Genomic DNA, 4,090 nt, shown 5'->3' with positions numbered 1-4,090 from the left:
ACTATCTTCTCTACCTAAGTGCATCTCTCTGGTGCCCTTATTACCAACTTTGTATAACTCCAAAATATCTATTTCAAACCTAAAATTCTTTCCTAAGTTCAGGTTTGTATTTCTGAACACTTCATTTGCTTCTTCAAATAGATGTCTAACAGTCACTCCCTGATTTACTTTTCCTATATCTTCTCACATTAGTAAAGGGCATAAATATTTACCCATCCAGTACAGCTAAATATCTGGACATCATCCAAGATTCCTTATTTTCCCACCCTCTTCTTGCTAACCCCATGCTCCAGGATACTGTAACAAATACATAGAAATGTGGAAATGGCTTTGGAATTGAGGACTGAATAGAGTGTGGAAGAGTGTTGTTTCTGCTGGTGTTTTCCCCCCAATTTTTTTATTGTGGTAAAATACACATAACATAAAATTTACCATCTTAACCATTTTTAGGTAGAGTTCAGTGATGTTATATAAGTTCATATTATTGTACAGCCATCATTACTGTTGATCTCCAATTTTAGCATATGTGCTGCCGAAGCGAGCACCACTGTTGATCTCCATAACTCTTCATCTTATAAAACTGAAACTCTAACCATTAAACAGTACAGCCCATTCCCCCTAGCCCCTGACAATCACAATTTTATCTTCTGACTCTATGATTCTGGCTACCTTAAGTGCTTCATACATGTGGAATTAACAGTATTTGTCTTTTTTGGTCTGGCTTATTTCACTTGGCATAATGTCCTCAATGTTCTTCCATGTTATAGTATGTTGAAGAATTTCATCCTTTATAATGCTGAAAAATATTCCAATGTGTTTATATAACACATTTTGCTTATTCCTTCATCTATCAATGGGTGGATGGACTGAGTCCATGTTTTAGCTATTGTGAATAATGCTGCTATAAATGTGTGTGCAAGCACTCTTCAAAATTTCTGGATCACATGATAATTGTATTTTTAATTTTTTGAGGAACCACCAAACTGTTTTCCATAATGACTGCACCAGTACCACCAGAAGTGCACAATGTTTTCAATTTCTCCACATCCTGACCAACATTTGTTATTTTCTGTTTATTTATTTTTTTTATTTATTTATTTTTTTATTTTTTTTATTTTTTTATTTTTTTTTTTTCCAGTGGGTTTTGTCATACATTGATATGAATCAGCCATGGATTTACATGTATTCCCAATCCCGATCCCCCCTCCCACCTCCCTCTCCACCCGATTCCTCTGAGTCTTCCCAGTGCACCAGGCCGGAGCACTTGTCTCATGCATCCCACCTGGGCTGGTGATCTGTTTCACCATAGATAGTATACATGCTGTTCTTTTGAAATATCCCACCCTCACATTCTCCCACAAAGTTCAAAAGTCTGTTCTGTATTTCTGTGTCTCTTTTTCTGTTTTGCATATAGGGTTATCGTTATCACCTTTCTAAATTCCATATATATGTGTTAGTATGCTGTAATGTTCTTTATCTTTCTGGCTTACTTCACTCTGTATAATGGGCTCCAGCTTCATCCATCTCATTAGGACTGATTCAAATGAATTCTTTTTAATGGCTGAGTAATATTCCATGGTGTATATATACCACAGCTTCCTTATCCATTCATCTGCTGATGGGCATCTAGGTTGCTTCCATGTCCTGGCTATTATAAACAGTGCTGCGATGAACATTGTGGTGCACGTGTCTCTTTCAGATCTGGTTTCCTCAGTGTGTATGCCCAGAAGTGGGATTGCTGGGTCATATGGCAGTTCTATTTCCAGTTTTTTAAGAAATCTCCACACTGTTTTCCATAGCGGCTGTACTAGTTTGCATTCCCACCAACAGTGTAAGAGGGTTCCCTTTTCTCCACACCCTCTCCAGCATTTATTGCGTGTAGACTTTTGGATAGCAGCCATCCTGACTGGTGTATAGTGGTACCTTGTTGTGGTTTTGATTTGCATTTCTCTGATAATGAGTGATGTTGAGCATCTTTTCATGTGTTTGTTAGCCATCTGTATGTGTTCTTTGGAGAAATGTCTGTTTACTTCTTTGGCCCATTTTTTGATTGGGTCATTTATTTTTCTGGAAAAAAATATGGAACGCTTCACGAATTTGCGTGTCCTCCTTTTGCAGGGGCCATGCTAATCTTCTCTGTGTGGTTCCAATTTTAGTATATGTGCTGCTGAAGCGAGCACTGTATAATATCTTTTAAAGTCTCTTAAGACTCAATTTGGGGCTTCCCTGGTGGCTCAGAGGTTAAAGCGCCTGCCTGCAATGCGGGAGACCTGGGTTCGATCCCTGGGTAGGGAAGATTCCCTGGCATAATATATGCTTTACCCTGGAAAATGTCCCATGTGCACTTAAGAAGAATGCTTATGCTATTTTTGTGTTAAAGTGTTCTGTATATGTCTCCTATATCTAGTTGGTCTATTATGTTTTTTAAATCCCTTATTTCTTTACTTCTGCCTGGTTATTTTATCTATTATTGTGAGTAGGGTGTTATAGTCCCCACAATATTGTGGAACTATTTATTCTTCCTTAAACTGTTAGTTTTTGCTTTATATATTTTGATGACTTGTAATTAGGTGCACAAATGTTTATAATTTTTGTATATTCTTGCCTACTGAAACTTTTATTAACATCTGATATCCTTCTTTTCCTCTTGTAAGCTTTTTGGATTTAAAACCCATATTATCTAAAGTTAGTATAGTCATTCTTGTTCTCTCCTGCTTACAGTTTACATGGAATATGTTTTCACATATTTTCACTTTCAATGTATTTGTGTCTTTGGGCCTAAAGTCAGTCTCTTGTGTATATATTTGGATCAGATGTTTTTATTCATTTGCCAGTCTCTTTTGATTGAAAAATTTTATCCACTTATATTCAAGTAGTTAGAGTAATCCCCGTTATCTGCTGGAGAGATGTTTCAAGACTCCTAGTGGATGCCCCAAACCCCTGGAAGCAATGAAACTTATATAGGCTATGTTTTATTCTTTTATTTTTCTGGCACTAATAGGTGGGTAGTGTATATAGCATGGATACACTGGACAAAGGGATGAATCATGTCCCAGGTGGAACAGAGCAGAGTGGCACAAAATTTCATCATGCAATGCAGAATGACATGCAATTTAAAACTTATGAATTATTTATTTTTGGAATTTTTCTTTTAATAATTTTGAATTGCAGTTGACTGCAGGTAACTGCAGAAAGCAAAACCAGAGATAAGTTGGGGTGGGGGTTACTGTACTGAGGTGGAGGGACTTCTACTATTTTCCTATTTGTTTTATGCAGTTTACCACCCCCCCCCCCCCCCATTTCCTACCTTATTCTCTTCTTTTGGGTTGAGTTGATTTTTTTTTTTTGGTAGTGAAATGCTTAACTTCCATTCTCATTTGCTTTTGTCTATGTTCTCTAACTATTATCTTTGTGGTTACCATGGAGATTACATTTAGCATCCTAAAGTTATAACAATATAATTAGAATTTATACCAGTTTAATTTCAATAATATATAAAATTCTGCTCCTTGACAGTTTTGTCCCATCCCTTTCAGTTGTTGATGTCACAAAATAATATCTTTATACACTGTGTGCTCAAAAAATAAACTAATAGTTCTTTCAAATGCATTAGTCTTTTAAATTATGTAGAAAAGAATAAGACTAATATTTGTTTTTTAAAATGTTTCAGTCTCTTAAACCATGTAGGAAACAAAAAAGTGCAGTTACAAATTGTCATTACAATAACACTAGCTTTTATAAGCCCATCTTTTTGATATCTTTCCATCTGGCTTCCAAGTTACTGGCTAGTATTCTTTATTTTCACATTACAGGACTCCCTTGATCATATCTTGCAGGACAGATCTAGTGGTCACAAACTCCTTCAGACTTTGTTTATCTGGGAATGTCTTACTTTTCTCCCTTTCTTTTGAAGGACAGTTTTGCTGGATATAGCATTCTTGGTTGACAGTTTTCTTCTTTTAGCACTTTGATTATTTATCTACCCAGTGCCTTCTGGCCTCCAATATTTCTGAAGAGAAATTGGCTGATAATCTTATTGAGGATCTCTTCTTTCTTTCTGCTTTCAAGATTTTTTTTCTTTGCTTTTCGA

The 4,090-nt window shown here is 36.0% G+C and overlaps 2 non-coding genes across 2 annotated transcripts; one reads left to right on the top strand and one right to left on the bottom strand.

Annotated features, from left to right (window-relative positions):
* Positions 1-2,073: 2,073 nt before the first annotated feature.
* Positions 2,074-2,180, bottom strand: LOC122692912. The gene has a single exon (XR_006340726.1). It is a non-coding gene; the product is annotated as a U6 spliceosomal RNA (small nuclear RNA).
* Positions 2,181-2,223: 43 nt separating this feature from the next.
* TRNAC-GCA lies at positions 2,224-2,295 on the top strand. Its single transcript has one exon. It is a non-coding gene; the product is annotated as a tRNA-Cys (tRNA).
* The last annotated feature ends 1,795 nt before the right edge of the window (positions 2,296-4,090 follow it).

The sequence above is a fragment of the Cervus elaphus genome, chromosome 4 (assembly GCF_910594005.1).
Source record: "Cervus elaphus chromosome 4, mCerEla1.1, whole genome shotgun sequence".
In the NCBI taxonomy this organism is placed as follows: Eukaryota; Metazoa; Chordata; class Mammalia; order Artiodactyla; family Cervidae; genus Cervus; species Cervus elaphus.
This window is presented reverse-complemented; position numbering and strand designations above follow the sequence as displayed.